This window comes from Macrobrachium rosenbergii, chromosome 55, assembly GCF_040412425.1.
Source record: "Macrobrachium rosenbergii isolate ZJJX-2024 chromosome 55, ASM4041242v1, whole genome shotgun sequence".
In the NCBI taxonomy this organism is placed as follows: Eukaryota; Metazoa; Arthropoda; class Malacostraca; order Decapoda; family Palaemonidae; genus Macrobrachium; species Macrobrachium rosenbergii.
In genome coordinates, this window is record NC_089795.1 from 13,422,215 (window position 1) to 13,449,714 (window position 27,500).

Genomic DNA, 27,500 nt, shown 5'->3' on the forward strand with positions numbered 1-27,500 from the left:
AAAAGATATATATGTATATATCATGTATAAATTTATTAATATATATACAGTATATATACACACACACACACACACACACATATATATATATATATATATATATATATATATATATATATATTGACATGACATACAGGTCACTGTGAAGGTGGAATTAGAGCTCTTGTTCGTGGCTGTGGTGTGTGTGCCCGAATCGCTAGGGGAATGAATTCTCCGACTGGAGGATTGTTTAGAGGGTGGCAGCAGCAGCAGCTGTCATGAAATGCCAGGCTCAGTTTGTCGTCAGGCCCGCTTTCCTCTAAGCAAGTCATATTTACATGACCTTAATGGGCCATAATAGGAAGAATTCCTGTTTGCAATATGTAATTTACTATTGACAAGAGAAGAATTTCTCCTTAAAAGAGACTCGTCTGTGGTGGGTTGGCCAGCTTTAGCTCATCGTTATTTATAGTTTCCTCTAATTCATTATCTGTCTTTCTTTCACTCCCCCTCACATTTAACAATGCTTACCTTGAGGATATGATCACAGCCGAGTTTCTTCCACTCAGTAGTAACTCACCTTAACGATAAGATGAGAGTTAGCTTCCATTTTGGAAAGTCAATTGAATTTCATGTCCACATATTAGTCGATGTCTGAATTGTTGGCCAATCTGTCTCATTCTTATCACATTTTATAATACAATCACCTTACTTACATTTTTTGTTCCAAAACTCAGCAAAAGAATGAATCACTAGAAAAAGCAAAAAATGAGTGGAAAACTAGAAACTTGACTTGTGATAACAAGTCCATAGTTTCACTGTCATTTGAACCAGACTGCCCCTACTTAATATCTGGATGTTTTATCTCCGCCCCCTCCTTTTTAACAAATGTTTTAAGTTTATAGAATTCCAATACGTTCTTCCATATTATCAGTGTACACCAACTTTTCAGCACTAGTCCCAAATGATAATAGTTTGTTTCTCTAACATGAACAAAAACTGCACTCTTATACTTTGCATACATAATATATATTGTTCAGTTCTCTTTTCCAATAACTTAACAGTTTAACAAATTTAGAATTTGCCACTTGACATATGCAAGATCTGAGATATACAATCATTGGTATGTCAACAGAGTTATTTATGCGGCTCTATTCATAGTATCATTGTGCTTAAGCGTCATTTTAATGCTGAAATATCCACGTAAAATGAGAATGTCTGTAAAGGTATTACTATGGCGCATTTTAATTCAGGCCATAATTGTAAAATAAAATAATGAGTATTTACATCTATGTTTTTAAGAGCATTATATATGTGTGTAGTCCAGGATACGTAGATCATGAAATAGCTGTCATTAGGAATACAAACAATAAACTAGAAAATCCCGGCTCTGTGTTAGATGATGCATTGTGATATGGAACATAAAAGAGCCTTTTTATGACGATCACAAGAGAGAGCCGTGTCCGGCAAAAAACGGACAAACCGACTTCCAGGCGATATATCGCCGTACAGTTTATACTTTCAAGTTAGTCCCCATTCACTCAAAACTCTTAGTATTAACGCACAGTCAAGAACACAATACTACAACACCCCTGACTGACCTATTGATTAAACTCTATTGATTATCTTTTGATTTTAAGTAGCAAAGCTGCTCTCATCGCACATATTCAACAAGGTCTTGTTTACTAACTTGACCTTATTTATAAACAAAAGATATAGCCCGTAATTTAATGTAATATCGTACACCTGTGTTTCTGTTACAGCAGGGCAAGCAGTTAGTTATTCCTTTAGACTGGCGCACTTTCTTTTCCTGCGTGTGATTCTCCATGCAACGTTTAAATATTAAACTTCACTGAGATTACCAGTTGTTCTTTATCATCTTATGCGTGGTATTAGAGCCCACACTGAATTTTGTCGTTCTCGTATCCCAGAATATAGCAGTCCTCTACCTCCTGTCCTTGGAAAAATCTACACGGAATTCTTTGAGATAAGTATTACTAAGAATTTTACATTTGTTAATGATTTTTTTTCTCTGTATTTGGCCAATTCACGAAAATCTTCAGGAATTTCTGCCTAAGCTGACTTAGCTCCATTTACCAAATTTACCAGCCCTTTGTTGGCCGAGTCGGTTGAGCCTCAGACTGTCACTCGATGGGCCGGAGTTCAATTCCCGCGGCCGGCTGATGAAGAGTTAGAGGAATTTATTTCTCGCTATAATGTGGTTCGGATTCCACAATAAGCTGTAGGTCCCGTTGCTAAGTAACCAGTAGGTTCTTAGCCACGTAAAATAAGTCTAATCCTTCGGGCCAGCCCTAGGAGAGCTGTTAATCAGCTCAGTGGTCTGGTAAAACTAAGGTACACGTAACCAAATTTACCGGGGAGGAAGGAGATTGTATTTTGAATTTCACCGATGTTAGTGTCCGTATGACAGAAATTTCATCTCTTCAGTCTTCTGAAAATCTACTAATAAAAAATCTACTAATATCCGTTCGTTTTCCAGTCTTTCAATATCTACTTTGCTTGTTCATTCTTATTCAAACTATTATCGATATATTATATCATCTGTTTTCTTTATGGTTTGAAGGGCTCTGCGCATTTATAGTCCACAGTTGATGGTGAGACAAACACTATTTATGATATTGCCTTGAAACCCGTGTAGCCTAGGACTTTGTAGGAGTACATGGAAAGAGAAAGAGCCAGTAAAACGTTACAACAAACCAGAATGTATCAGGAGCAAAATTCTGAAAAAAAACACATGGCAAAAGGAATCTTAAAAACCTTTAAGTTTCTCAGAATTTTGACGCTTTTCAACATAAATTAAGTTTACAGTAGTTTTTCTGTTAAGGGTTTGGTAATTAGAAAATCTTAATGACATTTCTGGCTGCATTTATGAAATTTCTGGCAAAAACTGGGACAAGATAGTATTATGGACAAATTGGAAAATCACTTGCACAACGAGTCAAACGGATTCAATATTCTGTAACTCTCTCTGGCCAAATATCGGATTCTGATCATCCTGTTAATTGGAGTGAAGAAATGTCCACAATTCCCGCGCAATGACACTTCAAAAGAATATCATGGAATCTTGTTTTATCAAGTCAAACATTTAGTGCTTTAAACTAAAGTCTTAGAGTACTTAATATTGATGCTTTAACAACTTAAAAAGTTCTTGATGAATATGAGCAAAGGAATTGGCATTTAATTTTATATATGTTTTGGATGATTGTATGTTTACCCTTTCCGTAGTCCCCAGCGTTCATGAAGTATTTTGTTTCAGTTTCCGGATGATTTCTTTCGTTCCTGCCCTTTGGCAATCAACCATCTATCTGGTGGTTCTTGTTTCGCGTTGTTTGCTCTTTACCTTTGTTTTAAACCGAGTCTCATTTGTGCCCCTACGATGCGCGAATAAACGTGAAAGTGCTTGGTGTTGAACTTCTGGCTGTTATTTTCCTGTGGTATTCGCTAATGCTCATATCACGTGCATCTCCCGTGACGCCATAACTTACGCCAATATTACAATCGGATGCTACGAGTACTTTCCCCCTTTCAATTAGCTTATTAGATGGTCAGCCTCGCTTCTGCTTGTTTGTTTGCTGACCCAGTGAGTGATTCCTCTTGAGCGATCTGAACCAGGCGTAGAAAATGTTATAACGTCATTTACTTACAAACCAGCGCACGAAACATTTTATCATCAAATGTGTTTTTTCTTTTAACACAGAAGTATGTATATCAGGAGATATTTTTCACGAGAGCATTGCATGTCAAAACAGCAAACATAATCACTTATAATCACTAAACATATCTATCAGATTTACAACAGGTATTGATGCTAAGCAAATGAAATTATACGATCTTAAGTACGCAAGTTTCTTCCAATGAGAACAAACAAACAAACAACATGCAAACGAGCCAAAAGAATGATAATAGCAAGCCAGAGTAAAAATATCTAATCCGACTCGGCAAGAACCAAGAGGCCATATCAAGAGGGCATTGCCTCCTCAAGCAGCACGGCATAAAGATCCGACATTAATTGAAGAGTACGTGTCCAAAATAGAAATCATTCAACCTAAACAAAAAGTATTGGGAAGCAGCTTAGATAAATGTTCCCACGTAGTGCATTTGAGGCACCGTCGTTTAGCATCAAAGATGTCATTTTTCGTTTTATCAAATATTCACGGCAAAAGTTGACCAGCCAAAATGTACAAAATTTGTTTTCGTGAAAGAAAAAAAAAAAAAAAAAAAAAAACGGCCGATCACGTCACAGTAACCTCGCCCCTGGAATGTCGTTGACTAGCAGTGCAGTATTCTTAATTTACGACTTTTACCTCTTAAATATGTAAAGATGTATGATTAGCCTCACGGGAATATAAGAATCGGGTAAAAAAGTCAAGTGTGATCTGACATTCACTCTAAAGAAGTGTAAGGCTAGCTATATAAAAATCTAAAGAAGTGTATGGCTAGCTATATAAAAATCTAAAGACAGTGTAAAAAGCTATATAAAAATCTAAAGAATATGTATCGTTAGCTAAATAAAAATGAAGACGACAGTAAAAAAAGAAAAAAAAGTACCGTGGAGCTCCGCCAATATCCCTTCATCGTTCATTTCTAAATAACTAATGCAAGACGAAATTAAATAATATTGAATTCAAAACTGGGAATGTAACTGATGCATAGAGTTCAGTGAACCTGGATTAACATGCACTTACATGCAGAATAAAGAAACCCTGTAATTTTTATAAATTTATTTCGATGTGTGTGTCAGAAATCTATTTATAGGTGTCTATAAGCGGAGAAGGTTAAAATTGAATATGGATGACCAATGTCAATGCAGGTAGATGAAAATCACTGCGGAGAAGGTTAAAAGTGAATATGGATGACCTATGTCAATGCAGGTAGATGAAAATCACTGCGGAGAAGGTTAAAAGTGAATATTGATGACCAATGTCAATGCAGGTAGATGAAAATCACTGCAGAGAAGGTTAAAAGTGAATATGGATGACCAATGTCAATGCAGGTAGATGAAAATCACTGCGGAGAAGGTTAAAAGTGAATATGGATGACCTATGTCAATGCAGGTAGATGAAAATCACTGCGGAGAAGGTTAAAAGTGAATATGGATGACCTATGTCAATGCAGGTAAATGAAAATCACTGAAGTGGAACAATGAATGTCATTATGGACTGTGAGGTAAAGGAAGCAGTTGATTCATACAGCAACTGCGAGTAAACGTAGCTGATGAAGGCAGGACAGGAGAAGAGGCGAGTCACCGACCTGTTGAAGCAAGAAAGGCAGCTGGGCGTACAAAACAGATTTGGAGAACATATGTTCAGTGTCTCTTGGGAAAAATTCTATACGTAAAGGAGGATGAGAAAACTTATTTGTGGAGATAAAGTGGTGATTGGAATGTTGAGTGTAAATGAAAATTTTTTTGCTTGAAACTGATAAGTTTAATGATTTTGCATACTATGCACAGAGTAAGATCATTTTAAAAGAGTGAAAGCTGTGGCGGTACCAGGGAACTGTTAGTGAAATCTGCTCTAAGAGAACTTTTGATCAGGGTGTAGAAAGCTTTCAGCTGTATCATTTTAAATTTTGACCGGTGTATTACGTTATAAGTCCACATTGTGGACTTTATTTTCTTCGTTAATTATGTTACCATGTTATGAATAATGATAATAATAATTCTAGCACTAAACAATTCAGCCATCGAGAAGTACTAGATTTAATTTCTTGCGGACATTCCACGCAGTCAGTTTAACTGAGAATTCCCTCTTCTATTTCTTTCATGTACATTATTAGATTTCCAGAACAAAGAATGAATCTAAAAAAATAATGGCCGTGGTAGGCTAAGAATTACACATTGGTGTAAGTTCTGGTAACCTTGGTGGCAGTATTTCTTCATTTCAACCATTAAAAAATATTTCCACTGTGTAACGTAGGTGAGGGAAGGCTCATGACGCTTCCGCGTTCTTTGATTTCCATAGGTATAAAGATATAAAAGCCAAAATGAAATTCTATCCTTTTTGATGCTCAAATGGTTTAGTGCTGGAATACTGTTCTTGTAGACCTGAGACCCATATCTGGGCACGTCAATTTAGACTCTACTCATAGATTTACAATCGAATTGAAAAAAGCAGACAAAAAAAAAATTCCTTAGGAAACTTATCTGGGATACAGTTTCAGCTTGATGCCCTGCCTACTTTAGAGGGAAAATAAGGATCCAAAGATCATATACAGCCTGTTCACTAGAACAGATTGATAGGTCCATCGAAACAGGAGGAGTGTTAGATTTGCAGACCTTTTGATCAAAGGATAAAAAAAAATTTCTGATCCTTTTGATCAAAGGATAAGAAAAATTTCTAACCCTTTGATCAAAGTTCTGCAAATCTAACTTTCCTCCTGTCTCCTGTTTCGATAGACCTATCAATCTGTTCTCCTAGTGTATGATCTCTGGATTCTTATTTTCCCTCTCAAGTAGACAGATTTTGTGTCTCTGAGGACTGGCAGGGTATCAAGCTAAAACTGTATTCCAGATCAGTCACTTAAGGAATTTATGGCTTTTTTTTTTGTTTGCTTTTTTTCAATTCGATTGTAAATCCTTCTCCTGCCCTTCAAAGCACTATCTTATTTCTTTAAACCAGAACACCAATCAGGAACTAGGAACCGCATTGAATCCACTGTTTTGATTATCATAACCTTTAGCATCGACGCCGAACCTTTCATTAGATCCCATCTCTTTGTGTGCCATTCTCTCTCTCTCTCTCTCTCTCTCTCTCTCTCTCTCTCTCTCTCTCTCTTCTGTAATCCTGGAGAGCTCTGCCCATTATTCTTGCCGTCTTGCACCTATATGAAACAATGATCTTCCCTCTTAAACTTCTCATTTCACTATTCTTACACGCACCAATTTAATTTTCCTCTCTTTTCTTACAAGCATCCTTTTAACCATTTGAACTACTCAGCAGTATCGGTACCTTCATTCTTCTTATTTTATTCCTCCTTCTCCTCTATATCTGAAGCCCCAAATTAATTTTGACTCAACTCACTTGCCTTTAACTTGCTCTGCAAGATTTACTTTCATCAAATGAATTTTCCTTACCAGAATAAAGGAAATAAAAAGCCAAAAGAAGGTCAGTTTAATGAAAATAAAAACAAATTTAATTACAACATGTACGTCACGAAGTAATAATAATATATTCATATGTATATAGGCGGAAGAAAAAGTAAGTAAAATCAAGTCTATGAGCACAGCATTTTTAAATGCATCATTACATCCTAGGTTGCAATTTAAGGCATCAATATCGATTACAGCTTTGCTTTAAATCAAGATGATGAGAATCTCTGGGAGTGGGCAAAGTGACATCACGTTATCACTGCAGAAGGTTGGTATTGATGCTCTGCACACAAATAGGCCTCACTAACTCCAGAGGAAAAAGCAAAGGGGAGAGGTCGTTCCCCTTTGAAATAAAACTTCCAAGGGATGGATTTGCAGGAGATCTAAATTACAGTTTCCATTGTTGGGAAAAGTGGAGTCACCAGCTCCATGAATGCTGAGGAGTTAGTTAAATATAAGAGAGGAAAAAGGTCGAAGCCGCTGAGCTGCGCTATAATTGAGTCAGGGAGTGAAATGGTGAAAACAGAGATGTGAAGCAGGTCTTGTGGAGAGAGCGGTTTCAGGCAGTTCTGAGAGTCTTCGAAAAGGTGTAGAAGAGGTGCTGGAATAGAATGGCTTTAGCACCCATTAACTGCGAGCCATATGATATGCACCATGAAGGACAGGCAGACCGAAAATGCTGATTAGCCTGAAAAGGTGTCAGAATGAAGAACTCGCAAGCACCGGAGAGTGGTGCAGCGCATACAAGGAGCTAGGAAAGAGAAGCTCAGTGTTGTTACTCTTGGGTCGACCGTGCAGGAGAGAAAAGAAACTGCTCGTAGATTTCAGCACGTTGGGTTCATCCTTGTTATTTGTAACGCCAGGTAGATAGATTAATAGATAATGATATTTATGATGATGCGGCAGTATTTTTGATGATAGACTTGTAGATACTGTATGTGGTCAGAATAATTGTATGGAGGGGCAAACAGACATGCATAGAAAATATGCAACTAAAATTGGGAAATCAAATGTGGGTTCATATATATATTACTAAGTAGCTAAATATTAATATACACCAGGAACAAAAATTACAAATAAACATTTATGGACTGCACAAGAATGTTGATCAAACAAAATTAATAGCAAACGAAACTGAATTGCATATATATATATATATATATATATATATATATATATATATATATATATATATATATATATATACATACATACATATTATATATATATATATATATATATATATATATATATATATATATATATATATATATATATATATATATATATATATACACAGAAAAAAAGTCAAGTAATGAGTAATACCAGCCTAGTCCGCCACCCCCCCCAACCTTTTTCTATGTTAATCTGAAAGCAAGGTGTGCTTGCTAGATAAAACCAGGGTTCTTTGGCACGTTTCCTAAGGAGTAGTTCTCTCCCGAACCGTACATCGCCCGTGTCATAGCATCTTGATAAGTGTATCATAAACCCTCCGCCTTTTAATAAATGAACGAAATACAGTATTTTGTGTCTTTTTGGGTAACTTCACGTCCTCCTAAATCTTCCCTGGCATTAGTGCGCTTAAAATGGTGAGGTACACCTCACGTGTTTTGAAGTGATGAGCGTCGTAGCCCCCTTGCAGAGAGAGAGAGAGAGAGAGAGAAAGGAAAAAACACGGCAAAAAATGAAAGAAGCAACTCAGTCGGTGCCAGGTTGTCAGTGAATGGTGTCCATTGGTCCGGGCACTAGGCCAACTTCCTGTATAACTCTGATCCTTTCAGACCTAAGTAAATAGGTGGATGTGTTTTCTGAAAATAAAATCTGGTAAATAACATTAAAATGAGACATTCTCATTTGCAAAAACTATAGCCAAACAGTTGGATGTATCAGACACCACGTAGTGTTATATGCATTAATTTTTCATGTAGGTAAATACACATTCTGTAAGAGTTAGGCAAGTGACACACCACCACCTCGTCCACCACTGGTGGTTCTAGAAGAGAAGCATCTCAAAGAGAAAACAAAATAATGTCAAAGACCCATATTGAGTACAATCACACAAAACCACCTGCAGTTACTAGGTCTTGGGCAACCCTGTGAGCAATTTCTGCCAACTTAGGCTACACCAAACAAAAAAATGGAATCGGAATTTGATTAATATTTACGTTCTTTACACGCTCCTGGAGAAAAATATGAAAGATAAAATATGACGCTCAAGTTAGAGAAATATAATACAAGATATTATTTAGAGGCCCACGTATAGCCGTACGATATTAGGGCGTAAGTCGAAAGACCTTGTTTGAAATATCAAATATCTTATATTTGTACAATATGTATAGTCTTGCCAGGTAAACAGATCTAAACAAACCTATAACCTACTTTTCATCAAATTTCTCACCACTAGAAATCTGCCTTCCTAATGACACGTTTTCAAATTCAGGTCATTGTTGAATTGGAACCTCATCCTTGTTTCTTAGGCTCAGGCTCATGTTACACTAAATCAGAAAGCAATTGTGTTCATAAAATAAAGCATATGGTAGTGACAGTACTCGTTATGTCATTTCACATTTGCCCCTATTTTGGTTAGTAGGGTAGAGCCCCGATCCGCAAATATCTTGTCATATGACCTGCCTATTCGTTAGGGCATATTCCGGCGTTATCACTTGCTTACATTCTACATTTTGACTCCTTTTACTGGATTCTGTCTTCGCTACAAACTGGATCCTGTCTTCGCTACAAAAGTGGGATGAGGTTCTGTTACGGCAAATCGATAATTAAGAATGAAATTTGGACATTCAGATTACTGTGAATACTGTCTAGGAAAGGCCAAGACTATGCAAACGATATTTTACATAAGGAAGCGAGCATCTTTCTTCACATACTCTGGAGTCTGGTTGTAAAAGTCACGTTTGGAGATTAACATTATCATCATCTGCTTGTAATCGAAAATTGCTTTGATTACACTATGCAAAAGATAGAAAATTTTAATTTCACAAAATTATCTATAAATTTAAATTCTCCACGCTTTTTTTTCGTAAAACATGTGTCATTTTTTGTACGCCTATCTCCTGCGAAGGTTCGTCAAATTGAACTCAAGATCCTGATTAATGGAGAAACTAACAGTTTTCCCATTATTATGCAAGCAAATATCAACATACTGTATATATACATATATATATACAATATATTTATATATATATATATATATATATATATATATACATACATATATATGTATATATATAATATATATGTATATATATATATTATATATACTGTATATATATATATATATGTGTGCGTCTCGGGAAGTCAAACATTCAGTAATCCAGCACAATAATATTGCAGTTTCGGGGCAACAACATGACAACAACAAGCGTTATGATGCTGACTTACATATGCACAACAGAATACTCAACTCTCTCTCTCTCTCTCTCTCTCTCTCTCTCTCTCTCTCTATATATATATATATATATATATATATATATATTAATATATATATATATTAACTGACCAACCTGGTGCTGCCCAGGAAAACTCTGAAGTACTCAGAAAAATGTTCCTGTACCTCCTTGAAATTGTTTTATCGTGTAAAGTATTATATTTATATATATATATATATATATATATATATATATATATATATATATATATATATATATACTCTTTGTTTCATTTGTCCAAACCTAATACTGTAAAGTATTCAGTAGCAAACAGCATCAACACTTAATTCACCTGATCCACCAAAAGTCCTTTAAAATCGATGAAAATTAACCTTCGCTGTCTGAAGTTGAAGGAAAAAAAATATAACTCTTTCGGAGATTCGTATATCTCATCTACTTAGTTTTCTCTCTCCCTGTGTGTGTGTCTCTCTCTTTTGTTTCTCTGTCTCCCCTATGCCTAAACTGAAAGAGATGTCTCTCTCACTCTTAAGTTGTGGAGATGATGTCGTCATAAGCCCTCGTCACCGTTTAATTAATGATAGTTAGATTGATAACAAACACGGTAAGGCCTAACACCCCTCTCTCTCTCTCTCTCCCTCTCTCTCACATTCAGCATCATAGAATTCAGCATCCTTGAGCTGCTTATCCACCATCATATAGTGACACCTGGCAACTACAACAACCCGTCAATTTGTACCCCTTGCTGATTTAATCATATACAGTAAAATGATAGTTTATGGTCATATATTAGAATGATATATATTCATTTCTATCCTTTATCGACGTGTATTTATTCAAAACAATAAATGACCGATTGCCGTACATTCCTCCACGAAGGAAATGATTTTGTTTAATACATTATTGTCATCACAAAGGGTACGAATTGGCTGTGGTTATAGATGTCATATGGACATGCATAGCGGTAATTTTTTTTTCAACGATCTATGCATGCGTGGATGGGGAAGAATTTATTACGTCTTGTCATTGCTCTCTCTCTCTCTCTCTCCTTTTCAGTCAGATCTGAATCTAACAGTATGATTTCACAGCAATAACGGAAAAACAACTACAACTGATTAAAGACATATCAGCAGGTGTAACTATTCTCGACGCCCTTTCCACCAAACAACTCAAACTAGCAACGCTTGTATGAAGAAAAATCGCTAACAATTTACACTTTTAATGCATTTTGTTATGCCAAATCTATTATAAAATATTGTATATTAAATTTAAGACTTTGTAACAATACATTTATAGAATAATACAGTTTTTATTTAAAAAATAATAACGGTTAGGTTTACACTGGCAACGATTCCTTTCATGTAGGGGGGGATTTGGATTTATTGTTATAGGTTAATCATACGTCTGACAGCGCCTGGAAGAAAAGGCGGAGTGTCAGGCGAAAAATGAGAGATGATCCATAAAGCAATGAAGGAAAAGGTGACGAAAAACGAGAATTTCATTTATGTCTGTGTTTGTGTGTCTGTCACAGGGTAGGAGTTTGATTTTGAGTTATAAAGCTTTCTGGGGTGACATAGAGGCTGTGTGCAAAATTTTCTCTGGGACTGTCAAGCATTTCAGATTTCTATAGTACCCAAACAAATATACAAGCATTCACTTTTATATAATAGAATATATATATATATATATATATATATATATATATATATATATATATATATATATATATATATATATATATATATATATATATATATATATATATATATATATATATACATATAGTGTGTGTGTGTATGCAAGAAGTAACGAAATAAGAAAGCAGACTATTATCAAGCTTTTTGTTTCCATTTAACATACAGTATATGTTGCCGGATAGTTTACATGATACAATTGGGCATTGTACCCCGATGTGCATATTAGATATATGTGATACTGAAGGTACGAATGCATTTCATTGTATCATGCTGGCTCTCGTAATACATTTAGTCACGTGATCCAGGCGTCGACATTACATCTGATTGTGTCTCCATGTACTGAATAGAATGCGTTTGGTTCATCGTGTCTCTAACCAGAACTGAATTGGGGTTTTGCATTCTTCAGAAGCGGAGTCCCCGCCCGATCAGATGGCGAGAGTGAAACAATCGGACATTTCCATCATTTGATGTGGCGTCATGATCCCAGATGTTAAAAAAAGAATTAAAAATAATCTCTTCATTTTGACACTTACGAAAAAATGTGGCTACTTTTCATCAAACAGAATTAGGATAAAATGATAATTCACTGAGTTTCGAAAATAAAATGCTTAATATGGAAATTATTTGAGGAAAAATACCACTAGAATTAGCCGTTTCTACATTTTAAAATTTCAATTATTCTAGAGTCATATATTATAGAGAGTCTTTGAGATTGGTAGGTTTCGGGCTAATTAAAAAATATTTTGAAATATGCTGTAGATTTTATTATCGAGTGCAATTATTGCATGAGAAGAGTGTGATAAAAAAGCTAATGTTGGCTTTATTCTAATAATTACATGGAATTCTTTCTCTAACGGAGAATGTTCTTCAATAAAACTCACTACGTATCCGAGTAATGGTAAACAAAAATAAGGCCATGTTCTGCACGTGTAACACATGTCTGGCACATTCCCAAATGGCACACTTGCCGTGAACTCTCTTGTCAAGTTTGGCATTTGAGAGTAATTTGCGACACTGCCTTGGAAATTAGGCCCACTTTCTTTTAATATTATCCTCTTAGACTAAATATAATGGGCACAATAATCAAGGAACCCACTGAAAATGTCACCAGAACATATAAAAAGAAAATGCATAGTACTTAACGGAACTAACGTAACAGAATCGTGCTCATGATCAGGCAGACTTCAGGAAAAGATTGGCTGTTAATCGTATAAATCTACTTAAAATGAAATCTACAGAGATTTCACGATTTATGAAAGAAACCAAAATTTTACCATCAATCAGTCAAACGTACTTATATTTTTACTGTTATCAGGGCAAAACTATATACAATTATTCCCAAAAGTAAATATACTCTAACATAGGACTTGTACATTATACAGAACTGTCAAAAAATTGCATGCTGGAAAGACATGTAACGCTAAAATTATCAGTATGTCAGAATCTCCTATTCTTAAGCCTAGTTTATGTTAATAAGTATTCTAGGAAAACTGGCATCACGTATGTTTGTGGGCAGCTGTTGGGCACAGCTCACACACACACACACACATATATTTATATATAAATATGTATATATATGTATAAATATGCATATATATGTATTATAAATGTATGTGTAAATATATATATATATATATATATATATATATATATATATATATATATATATATATATCATGATATTGCCTTGTAATGTGTATATCATTCTATGATTTTGATATATTTACTGTTTTGGTTATAATGTATTATGTGTAATGATAATTGTTGAAGTATCATATGTAGTGTAATGTCAGATCTCAAAAGAGTTAGTGATGTGGATAACTTAACAGCGTAATTTAAAATTGGTAATACGTTTTAATAGCAACGTAGTATGTGATCGCACATTTTGTCCCCTAGCAACAATTAATAGAAATTATTAGAAGCTCACTCCAAGTTATATGTAACACCGTCTAACCTTACCCAAGGTAATTCAGACCCTGTATTTGATGTAGTAAGTGTGCAGAATTTAATTCCAAAGTTTACGGAAGAAGCTCCAGATGAGTTTTTTGATCACTTTGAAAAAGTGGCTTCAGGTATGGGATGGCCAGAAGATAAATGGTCAGTCTTGATACAGAGTGTTCTCATTGGTAAAGGAAGAAGTACCTATTTAACCTTATCAGTTGATCAGTGTAAAGATTACAAGGAACTGAAACACAATGTACTACAAGTTTACCAGATGACCCATGAATATTACAATGAAAGATTCAGATCTTTGAGAAAGAATGACAAGTTGACTTTCTTGGATTATGTCTATAAAGTAAGATGTTTCAAATGATGGTTGGAGGCTGCTAAAGTTAAATCTATGGATGAACTTGAGGAGTTAGTAGTCCTAGAGCAATATCTTAGAGGAATTCCTGAACACATAAGAGCCTGTTTAAGAGAGAGAGAGGTTAAGAAACTTGACAAAGCTGCTATACTGAGTGAAGATTGCAACATAATAAATAGCAAAAGGAATTATAACATCAAGTACCAGAACCAACAATGCACAGATTTTAGGTCTCATCCAAATTTCAGGAACATTACTACTGGGAATCCTTCTAGTGGCAATGCCAGTACAAAGCCAGGTAATACCCCTCAGCAATCGAATGTCAAATCTTCATCATCCAGTTTCTCAAGACAGATAAAGAAGACTAATGTTGTCTGTTTTTCTCTCTCTCTCTCTCTGTTTCTTTGGTGGAAGGATTCTCGCACCATCAAGCAGAGGTTTACGTAAGTGTTAGGCCTATAATTTTTTATTGTTAATTTTAGTGTCAGATTGGATTGCTTTTCATTGCACTGCAACTAATATTTGGGCGGTGGCTGTAGTGACATCATCCCCTGAGTGACATGTCAGCGATGTCATTAGTTTAGGTGGAGTTTCTTGTCTTCTTCACTATCCTATATGCAGCGCATTTGAATTTTGGACGTGCCTTATGGGTTTTGTTTTTTTTACATAGCAATCAGCAGTTCGCATCAGCATTTAGGGTTTAATAAAGGGAGTATTTTATTACTGTATTATCTCTGGGGACTTTGATAATTGGGTAATACTTTATTTGTCATTTGTTATGCAAGTGTGTATAACTTCTTAGATTTTTAATTTTTTTTTATAGTTACATATGTACGTGTTTTATTTTGGGTACATACATGCATGTATGTAAAGGGAGAAGCTGATGCTGTAAGCTTACTCAACGATCTTTGCCTTGATGAAGGGAGAGGTGGACGCATCTCCGAAGTTTTGCACTCTGTGTTTTTTTCTGTGTGCTTCAGCAAATCATTGGATGGGGGGATAGGGGGTGAGGTATTACGCTGAGGGGAGGGGAACAAATTCTTTTCCTCTCTCTCTCTCTCTCTCTCTCTCTCTCTCTCTCTCTCTCTCTCTCTCTCTCTCTCTCTCTCTCTCTCTCTCGTCTGTTTGCTTGAGTCCCGTTTTCTTTATGTGAGTGAGGTAGACTCCCATTCTCTTTACTTGAGGGGGGACTGAGTGTTTTTTTGTTTGGCCTTGAAGACGCGAAGTTCATCTTGACCTACTTTGCGGTCAGCTGTGCGCTTGGTCCGCCTGTTTTTTCCCCCCATGGATTTTGGATTTAATTGTGGGTTTAATTAATTTTGGATTTAATTGTGGGCCTAATTAGTACTTTTTTTTTATTTTGGGGATTAATTGTTAGAGTAAAGGGAATTAACATTCTGGGTTTCTTACTGTGTGGGAATTCTTTCAGGGAAAATTGTTTTTCTTGTGTTTCTTCTGTAAGGGGTGCCCTTTCGCAGGACTTGGGAAATTTTGCATTTGTGATCAGCCAAGAATAAGTTAACGGATTTGATTATGAAGAGGGAAGCTGCGAAAATGGTGAGAGGAAATAGTGATCAGAGATTCCTTAGGTCAGCCTGTGGTTGTGTAGGGCGCGGGGACTCAGTCCGCGGTTTGAGGGGTTTTGTTAAAGTTCGGAATAGTCAAGGTCTATGGTTGGGCTGAGTTCTCGGGCTCCATGGGTTCATTGTTTTAATTGTAATATGCAGGAACACATTTAGAGATTTTGCTGTGTTAAATATTGTGGCAGTTGTAGGAGTTATGGTCATCCTTGGTGGTCTTGTCCGTCTCTGAGACAGTAAAATGGTAGGCCTACATTTCAGAATTTTGGTAGCTCAGGTAAGAAAGTTCTTCAAGTGGATTTTTCGAGAGGATCTAATGATTGGAGAGCATTGTCTAAAGACTGATTAGTTGCAAAGGAAAACTGGATGGGTGTTTCTTGCGATACAGGACTTCTGGGGGAACCCTCAGGGTCAAAGCCAATGGTAAAAGGGTCAGTGCATGGGATAAATGTAAGGGTTTTTATAGATACAGGCACCTCTATTAATTTGATGAATTATGAGTTTTTCAGATCAGTGTTTTCCAATCGTTCTTTGAGACCTGCTAAAGAGACAGTATATGATGTTCAAGCAAATAGGTTACGGACTTTGGGATACGTAGATGTGGATTTATCTCTTGGGGTAGAATTTACAGAACCACTTTTGGTTATACAAGGGGCTGCTTTGGGGAATACTTTGTTACTGGGTCATTCAGCATGTTGGAGACGAAAAATCTCTGTTCATACAGGGGTATGTGGTATAACTGTTGTGTTTGTGCCTTATGAGGGACGGATGTGAGTGTAATGGTTGATGATAATGGATCGCGGATGCATTAGAATTTGTGGGTGGATGCTGAACATGTGTCGGTGGGTAAGAAGTGTTATAAGGGGGTTTTGTTGGAAGATGTGGTTCTTGGTCCTGGTATGGTTGCTATGGTGAAAGTTCGAGTGAAAGGATTGCACAAATCCAGACAGGTGTGTGTGGATGAGCATAGGAAAAAGCTGAAGGGGGTAGTATGTACGGGTACTATAAACAAGGTATCAAGTTCAGGAGATACTTGTGTGGAATTGCTAAACTGTAATGATTCAGTTCGCAATTATCAGAAGGGTACTTATGAAATCAACTTTGTTGACTGGTTAGGAAGGGTTATAAGCTGCCTTTTGGGGGGGCTTGAATTAGAGGGTAATTTGTTAGTTAGGAAGACCAGATAGAATATTATGATGTGTAGTAGTTGTCTGACGCAATATTTTTGAGTATAGAGTTTCAGAATAAAGTTCTGTTGTTTAGGTTTTTTTTGGGGGTAAATTGTATATCAGACAGAATCTGTCTGATCTGTTACGAGTTTGGGCAAATCAGTTAGGGTTCAGGATAGGCTTAGGAAGACTTTAATATGGCTTCCAAATTTAGGTGTTTCAATTTTTCAGTTCTCTTCTAAAAGAAGCAAGAGGGCTGCGCTATTGGTAATTGTAGTTGGTATGATTATAGGAGCGATTGCTAGTATGTCAATTGCTAATTTGCTGAGAACTGAGCAGTATTTGCTAACCAGGGTAAAACTTTGATGACTTTACAAGATAGTTATGAGTAATTACAGTAAGGTTTTGGGACTTTATGGGCTTCTTTAAATGGGTTATTGGTAGGGTGACCAGACGTCCCCCTTTGCGGGGGACAGTCCCCCAATTCGAATCTCTGTCCCCCTAAAAATCACTACCTTCGGGGAACGTACTAATGTCCCCCTTTACGGAATGTGCCTGCCTTCTGTCCCCCATTGCATACACAAATAGTAATAAATTGCTGATTGTTCAAAGATAAGAGTTAAGATATTTTTTCTTGAAACCTCTAAGGCTCTTGCTGCAGCATAGCTACAGTAGGTCTTAGAATTTATGAATTGTGTTCCATACTTCTCTTGCACTCGTCCATGTACGGCTAAGTCCAACTGCTACGTGTTGGTAGTCGATTAATAATCAAGTAGCACTCCAAAGAGGACGACATCGTGGCATCCAGAAGGAAGTGTACTTTCAAAAGAAATAGAAAGTGAATATCCTTTCATAAAAAAAGCAAATAGTGGAAGTGATGTCAAGCGTTTAAAGTGCACGTCGTACTTTTCGATGACAAATGGTGGAAAATATGATATTGAACGTCGTTTAAAGACTAGTAGGCGCAAGCGTGCTGATGCCTCCTCCTCTTCAAGCAAGTCAATGACCACATTCCTACAGAAGGAAGGATTTGGAGAAAAAGAAAAGAATTTGGCAGCAGCAGAAGGAACTTGGGCTTATCATGCAATGCGACACAATTTTTCATTCCGTTCTGTAGATTGCACTTCAGACTTATTAAAAAGTGTTTTGACAATTCGTTTGCATGCGCTCGCACCAAAACGGAGTCAATTTTGAACAATGTTTTCCTGCCTGACGCCTTAGAATCCTCAAAAGAAGATTTGTCTCAGAAAAATTGTGTGACTTTATATTGTGACTGCTCTAATCATGCTAATACTAAATTGTGTCCCTTACTGGTTGGATACTTTAGGCCCTGCCATGGTGTCATGGTTGAAATTTTGGAAGTTAAAAATCTAGGTGGAGAAACGAGTGAAATACTTTCAGACTATGTACAAGAAACTCTCAGCTCTAATGAATTGTCTTGTAAATTGTTGGCATTGTGTGCTGACAACACAAACTGCAACTTTGGTGGATCATCAAGGGAAGCCAAAATAATGTGTTTTACCGGGTGCAACAAAATCTAGGAAGGATATTAATTGGTGTTGAGTGCGCCGCTCATATATATACTGAATAACTGTATGAAAGCTGCATCGGAGCATATATTTCATTATTGAAAGTAACACTTGCTCTGAATAAATGCTGTCTGAATAATACTCTTTCGTTTATTCAAATGTTTGCATGTATATCTAAATATATACTTTTTTGAAGAATAAATCTCATATGCCAGAATGAAAAGACCAAGCAGCTGACAATTCTCTCTCTCTCTCTCTCTCTCTCTCTCTCTCTCTCTCTCTCTCTCTCTCTCTCTCTCTCTCTCTCTCTCTATATATATATATATATATATATATATATATATATATATATATATATATATGTATATATATATATATATATATATATATATATATATATATATATATATATATATATATATATATATATATATATATATATTACCACAGGTGAAAAATAAGAAACGGGGTGTAGGTCCTGACCGGTTTCGACTTTATTTCCAAGCCATTGACGAAGGACTGATACAGAGTGTGAGAAGTCACAAATATATATACTACAAGAACAGTACTGACGAACATACACAACCGTTAGAGGCTCCATATCCCCACTCAGGCCGGTGTCGAGGTAGGAGTGGCCTTTCAAACTCATTTGGCTAAAAATCACAATAGACTCTCAGGGGACATTGCTGATAAACAGACCATACCCCACCTCAGATCCACACCTGACAGGTGTCATGGAGGCGGAGTTTGGAAACTCATTAACATTACTACCCTCGTACTGTGTTTACAAATATGATAATCCTATTTTCATACATCTCTACTGCCTACCTTAAAGTTTAAACAATTTACAAATTTCTTTTGATATTAAAGGATCAAGTTTATACATCCCTTGACTGATATTCATATTATGGTTGTAACTTTCTTTTATGAAGCTAGATTCAATGATGTTCCTTTCCAGTGCATTATTAGAATATACAATCCTTTTTGCCCCTTCCCAGTTGATAGCGTGATTGTTCTCACTAACATGTACAAATATACCACTGTTCCCTTGTGCATATCTCACACATTTCTTATGTTGTTCAATTCTTTTTTCCAGTGCTTTCCCGGTTTGGCCAATATAAAAGTTGTCACAAGACTTACACGGAATTTTATATACACACCCTTTAATATTGTCTGGGAGTTCTTGATAAGTACATTTTTCATTGTTGTATTGTTCTTAAATGCGACATTAACACCAAAATTCTTAAGAAGATGAGGGATATCTTTCATACTATTATTATAAGGCAGAACAAGCAAATTTTTTGTGTTGTAAGGTTCTTTCTGGTTTTGATACATAGTCTTTTTTGCCACTTCAAATGCACTGTTTAATACACTATCAGGATATTTCAATTTTTTGCCTGCATTCCTAATCTTATCTATTTCATCATCAATATATTCAGGGCTACATACCCGTAATGCTCTTAAAAACATAGATGAAAACACTGACTTTTTAACCTTATTGCTTTGTCCAGAATAGAAATGCACATAGGAAGAAATATTAGTGGGTTTTCTATACACACTATATTTAAACCCACTACTATTTCTTCGTATGAGGACATCCAGAAACGGTAAGCACCCATCATTTTCCATTTCCATCGTGAATTTAATTGATGGTACTAATTGATTTAACTTAGCAAAAAGTTTTTACATCTTGGTTCCCTGGCCATACACAAATTATGTCGTCAACATACCTAAACCATGTTACATTACGGGGATTATGTTGTTTAATATCTTCTTTCAAAAATTCCATATATAAGTTACTTAACACTGGGGATAGAGGGTTTCCCATTGCCATACCAAAATTTTGTGAGTAAAATTTACCATTAAATTCAAATTTACAATCTTTTACACATAATTTAATCAGTTCAATTAAAGTACTTTTAGAAAATGGGATATCCAGCTGTGTGTTCTCTAACAATTCAGATAAAACGCCATCAGATCATCTATTGGCACCTTTGTGAATAGTGATACAACATCAAAACTTACAAGCCTGGATTCACTATTAATCTCTACACTATTTAGTTTATTTATCAGGTCCACATTATTCTTGATATTTGCATTTGAGATGGTACCTACTAATGGGTTGAGAATATCTACTAAGTACTTCGCTAGCTTGTATGATGCGGAACCAACTGAACTGATAATTGGCCTGGCAGGAAAGTTTGCTTTGTGAGTTTTTATTGTACCATACATGTATGGTAGCGATGGAGAGGTCACACACAACTTCTTTATAAGGCTTTCGTTACCTTTAACAGGTTTTTCACTTTCTTATTGAAACCACTATTCACATTGTCTATCGGGTTCTTATTTAATTCTTTATATGTGTTATCATCACCTAAAAGATTTTGCATTTTTCTATATATTCACTTTTATTTAAAATTACAAGGGCGCCTGATTTATCTGCTTTTGTCATGTGTATATTTTTATCTTTTTTCAGTTCATTAATAGCAACCATAAATCTTTTGGGGACGTTTGTGGTGTCTGATTTTTTCATACCTGTGGTAATGTGTGATAAATGAATCACGTACAAAAGTGATAATAATCATATATATATATAATATATATATATATATATATATATATATATATATATATATATATATATATATATATATATATATATATATATATATATATATATATATATATTAGGTTATGCTTACGCTTAGCATATAGATACTTGTTAATTTATATGGGTGTCCCCCTTTCACACCTCAGATAAATGGTCACCCTAGTTATTGGTCACAAGTTGATAGAATGAGGGGAGGTTTAAGATGTTACAGTAGCTTTGTCATCCTGTCAAACTACCTTGTTGAATATTGAGAAGGAAGCGAAATACGTGTCATCGCAAATTCAAACTCAGGTTAAGTCAGTGGTTGCCACTTCTAAGGGGAATTTTTGGAGATATTCTTCCTCTCGGGCCTCTAGAATCGACTTTAATGAATGCAGCATATCTTCATGGGTCTCAGGTAATTTTTACTGGGGAGAACTTGTGCTGCTATTATGGGATTTTAAAAGTGAAAGTGTCTGATAGGGGGTTGCTTGTGGAAATCCCAGTTAGTAACTTGAAATCACTTCACAGTTTTATCATACGACCTTTCCTTAGTAGTTTTAATGGTTCAATAGTAGTATGGGATAGTGAGGAGACTGTGTACCTTTTGGAGACCAGTTGCAATCCTCGGCTGTCAACTGTAAGTCAGGATGTGTGTTAGTTCATGATAGATATATTTGCGACAATAGTATCTTTACACTTATCAATGCTGACTGGTTGGGATGTTAAGTTAAGTATATCTTAGTTTAACCAGACCACTGAGCTGATTAACAGCTCTCCTAGGGCTGGCCCGAAGGATTAGATTTATTTTACGTGGCTAAGAACCAATTGGTTACCTAGCAACGGGACCTACAGCTTATTGTGGAATCCAAACCACATTATGACGAGAAATGAATTTCTATCACCAGAAATAAATTCCTCTAATTCTTCACTGGCCGGACAGAGACTCGAACGCTGGGCCAACAGCGTGCTAACCGTGGTTTGGGTTAGGATGTGAGAAGACGTTAGTACATAACCAGACTTCTTCTGACTGTGACTTTCGACCGTTCCAACATGAGTACAAGGTGGCCTCTACGAATGACTCTCAATGCAGTGTTTTGCCAGAGTTGTGAAGTCTCCATCCGGTGCCATAATTCGTCAGATATGTTTCTTCTACGGGGATGAAGGCTGGTTGATGCGCTGAGGTTCCGAGTTCTGGGCAAGAGTGTCTTCAACTCTACTAGTCGTATCTTCATGCGGCATCTTTATGGGGATCATCAAGTGGTTTTGGTGCAGCCTTTAAGGGAAGCGATCACTACGATCTCACTTCTACCTCCAATGCTGGAAGACGGACTTTTCCTCATCTTGAATCAATACCTACTCATCACTATTTTATTGGTGATCAGGGCCGTTGTTGTCATGCTCTGCATAAAGTGGATTGTGGTTTCTGCACGAAAACAGTGTGTGAGTAATCCCTCACGTGAAGGTCAGCCTGCCAAGGGTGTAGCTGTCTGCTTGGTGCATGAATCTGGAAATTAGAAAGTACTATTTCCCTAGTGCTGGGGGCAGCACTTCTTTGGGTAGCCAAGCATCTGAAAAGCATGCAGGTCACAAGTACATTATGAATTACAATACACAACGGATATTGAATTAACAAGTGGGGAGGAAAACTTTCCCAAAATCTTGGAGAAGAATGTTTAACTAGTATCTGATGCATTTCCTCTCTAATTAAAGATGGCGTAAGAATTTTCGAGGTGTGGGATTATGTGAGATGACACTGTATGTACGTTCGCCAGAAATGTCCAGGTTCTGGTGAGGAACGTGTGTTTGTGCATGTCTTTTCGACAGAGTCCTGAGGTGTGAAGGAATTAGATTGGGTAAAGGGAATCATTTGAAGACCAACATTGAACCTTTTGAAAGACTCGAATCGTTCGAGACTTGTGTTGTGCTCAACACCAGGACTGATTTGAACACTGGGTTTCGAAGTATGGATCATATTTATTTACCAAATTGTAGATTGCTTTCTCCATTTCTATAATATGTATCTTTTTTTTGAGTAACGTGGGAGGAATTCCCATATTTGTATTTTTTGTGTTTTGGGAAACTAAAGAAGATTTTGCTTGTCTTCTTCAGATGTTTCATTGAGTAAGAGATCGAGAATGTACTCATTGGGAATATACTAGACTTTGACCTATTTTTGACCTGTTTATTTTATTTAATGAACAAGGTGTTAGTCACTAGTATTGGTTGGTCTAGAATCATTAATTCGATGGATTGTGCATCAGAATTTCCTTTAGTTATGATTTCCATTTATATGTCCGTAGCTTTTGCTGAATTATTTTCGTTAAATTTGCAAATAAAGTCTAGTTTTGTACCTGGTGTTTAATTCCAGTAGGCCTTTGTCTGAGGCTAGACACAGGGGGAGGAGTCCACGAGGGAGAAGGAATGTGCTAACCCACCGATGAGCCACCACTACCAGAGAGTCTTAGAGATGTAAGTTAATATGGTGCTGTTCTTAAAACAGATGCCTTAAGAGATCATGACCCTAATCGACCTTGTGTAGGGTTATTAACATATGTATATATATATATATATTTATATATATATTTATATACATATATAAGTATATATATATATATATATATATATATAATATATATATATATATATATATATATATATATATATATATATATATATATATATATATATATATATATATGTATAAGCATGGCATTCTATGATGCAAATGCAACTCACCTCGAAGAAAATAAAAGACAGAATGAAGAATTCCTCCAACCAGCTTCGTATTCCAACAGACCTCTTTGAGACGACTTATCATTGACATAAGGTATGAAGTCACAAACGAAAGTAACTGGGTTAAAAGAATGTTTACAAAGGGTTAAAAATAATAAGTAAATGCACATAGAGGTATTTTAAGAATGATATGGGACTACAAACATGAAGCAAAATGCAAAGAAATGACTTATGATAGTTTAAATGGGCATTCAAGTTTACCCTTCTTTGGCCCACATAAATCTTGCCACAACTGCGCCTTTGTAAATAGAACTATGTCTTACCAGCTTTTGGCTATGATACTGGCAATTCAGAAACTTACATTAAAACCTTCTAATACTAAAGGATAAAGAAATGTCTATAAAACTAGTGCCTCTGTTTGTAAAAAAAACATGCTCAAGATAATAAATGTTCTAGTGCACTTTCGAATACATAAGGAATCATTTATGAAGGTTATGTGTCAAAACAGTCCTAATTATAAAGAAGGCATAGTTTGCGGTCTCTTCCAGTTCTGGCGCTTTGCGGGATGCTCTGTGAGCAAGAGCCCGTGTTGGCATAACGCCAGCTTAATCATAAACAACAACATCACGCTGGCATTCTGAAAGCTTTTCACTGCCTAGGACTTGGCTGAGTTGTTTTTCCATCTTTATGGGTCATGTTGTAGTCCAGATTCATAGCTAAGCCAACCTCGAGATACTGGAAACATTATCATGTCTTAGGCTGCATCTTCACTGCTGTAAAAGATGTCACGGACAAACGGCAGCTTATTGCACACATATCACAAACAGATTGAGTACAAGTCCACAACTTATTAGTAGTCCTAACCAGTGCTTCATAGTACAATCATCCAGCATTTGCGATGTTCATTCTCAGCTTACAGTCATTGATTTCTTTTCAACCTGTTTATTACATGTATGTAATAAGGAGCCAATGTGTGTTTATGGCGTGGCAAGAAACTGACGTAATTCACTACCAATGTTCCCAGAGACAGCATCCACTTAAATGCCCGCTCTTTCTCTCAGTCCTGTTGGCAAAGATATGTGGTTTAATTAACTAACCTTAATCGTTTACATTTGACTTATTTGTCAATACAACAATCAAATGAAACATTTGAAATACTTTCATTGCAATAAAATCACAATAACCCTCACGTAGGATCCAGACAGATTATGAATCAGGTTTCATCTATGGAATTAATTAACTTTGATGTACTTTTTAAATTGAGTTACCCAGGAAATCCATCTCTCTTGATAAAAAGAGTCCAGAGGTCCACATCTCACCTATCATCTCTTCAGTACTTTACTGTGCAGGTGCAAAGCTGTTTAATTTTATCCATTCAGACCACTGAAACCAAATCTGTTGTTGTCCGATCAGAGCACTGAAAACTTCTAGAAATTTCTGCAAATACATAATATAATTATAATTACTGTTGACCGTTTACTTCAGTCCTCTCGTTATTGTTGGTTTATCAGTAGGGCTTTAGAGTGTTTTAGAGTTAAAAATACTTCCTACCGTATTCACAATCATTGAAAGTGTCCATACAAAAATAAATTCTATTGCTACATTAGCAGAATCCTATTCATTCTAAATTCTCCTTTGGCCGGTTTGCTGTGAGTTTCTACATTTCTGTCGTCCTTTTCTGGAGTTTCACATCACAGGACAGAACCTGACTGAATGAGAAGATATTGTAGCATTTTTTGACACCGTATGGAACTGCCTTGCCGGGAAGTCTAGCGGCTTTCGTTTCCATTATTGATGAGAGCTACAGGATAACTATCCACTGTAGTTGGAGACATCAAGAAACAGATTATGAAAACGTACTTCACCTTAAAGGAAATGTTTCAGCATTATTCGGGTTAACGAACAGAAAATATGTGGTTGATTTTTTGTGGAATGATCTGCAATATTATTGCTATTAGCTCTGTATACGAAGTAAGGTAGATATCAAGGTAGATGACCCAGGCATCTTTAATTTATCAGTTAATACGGGAGATCTGTTAACGAAATCACATACAAAGAAAAAACTCTTCAGATCCGAACTACCAAAAATACTAAGAGAAGGAATTCTGACAACTCAACATTCCAGTGAACGACGAAAAAGGAAATGATGAGAGAAAATTTACACCAGGAAGGAAAAAAGGTGGACAAAACGAGAAAACCAAGGAAAATATTGCTAGGAAAAGATTAAACCAAAAATAGCAAGGATTTGATGAAAATGGCTCTACCGTAATCCAGTAATTAAAGACCATGTCTGCAGCATCATTAATCAGAATTAGCAAGTGCAATTGAGGCTGACTGTTTCGGCGTTATTGCATTTCCTTTTCAATTCAGATCAGTGATACTTTTGCCTGTCTCAGAAAATACCATATTAGACAAATGGGATTATTTTCTCGGAATTTCGTTTGGTATTTTCTAAACTTGCCGAGGTTTATTCCCACTTGTCGATACCATGCAGCGTAAATGTAATTTATCTTTTTCAGCAATATACCGTCGGTAGCAAGACTGAGTGATAGAAGTCAGCGGGGATACCGCCAATTGGAACTGTACCTTAAAAATAGCATGGAATGCAACTTTCAAGTTTTATGTCATAATTTTAAGTATAAATCTAAAGTTAATGAGGAAGATATTGGAAAAATGTTCAGTTTATTGAATCTTTATATATGAACAAAGATGCAAATTTGGAAACTGAGTACTATACTGACGGATTGGTAGTAAGTATGTGTGCAATGACTTTTTCTCTCAAGATAAAGGTAACAATATGTCTCGTCCCAGTTTCACGGAAGGTGTGGGTTTGAATCTCCAGTGTCATGTTTATAACCCTGCAATATATATATATATATATATATATATATATATATATATATATATATATATATATATATATATATATATATATATATTATTATACATTTATATAAATATATAAGAATTTATATATATACATATATACAGTATATGCCGGCGTATAAGGCGACCTTTCAACCTTAAAAAATCTCCCCCAAAATGGGGTGTCGTCTTTATACACCGAGTATAAACAAAACAAGTGTAAAAACGGTAAAACCTGTAGGTAATTCAAATGACTCACTAGCGACACAACTTTCGAAACTGTAAACAAAACAACTGTAATTACAATAATTACCGTAAGTAATTACCTTAATTAGACGTTAGGGTGAGCCAGCTCTCACTGTATTAATATCTTTATCCAGAGTACCATTATTATAAGGCAATAAATATTAGACAATTTTGTTATTGATACTTATTATACAGTGCCCTTTTAACACTGACAGATAATTTGAAGTTACCGAAAGGTAAATCGGGATAGTTTCTTGTTTACGAAACATAGCAGTGCTCGTAGATCCCATGA

The 27,500-nt window shown here is 35.9% G+C and overlaps 1 protein-coding gene across 3 annotated transcripts in view; it reads left to right on the forward strand.

Annotated features, from left to right (window-relative positions):
- Positions 1 to 27,500, forward strand: part of LOC136835931 (streptococcal hemagglutinin-like) — a 601,990-nt gene that overhangs the window by 730 nt on the left and 573,760 nt on the right. The gene's annotated exons all lie outside the window — the stretch shown is intronic.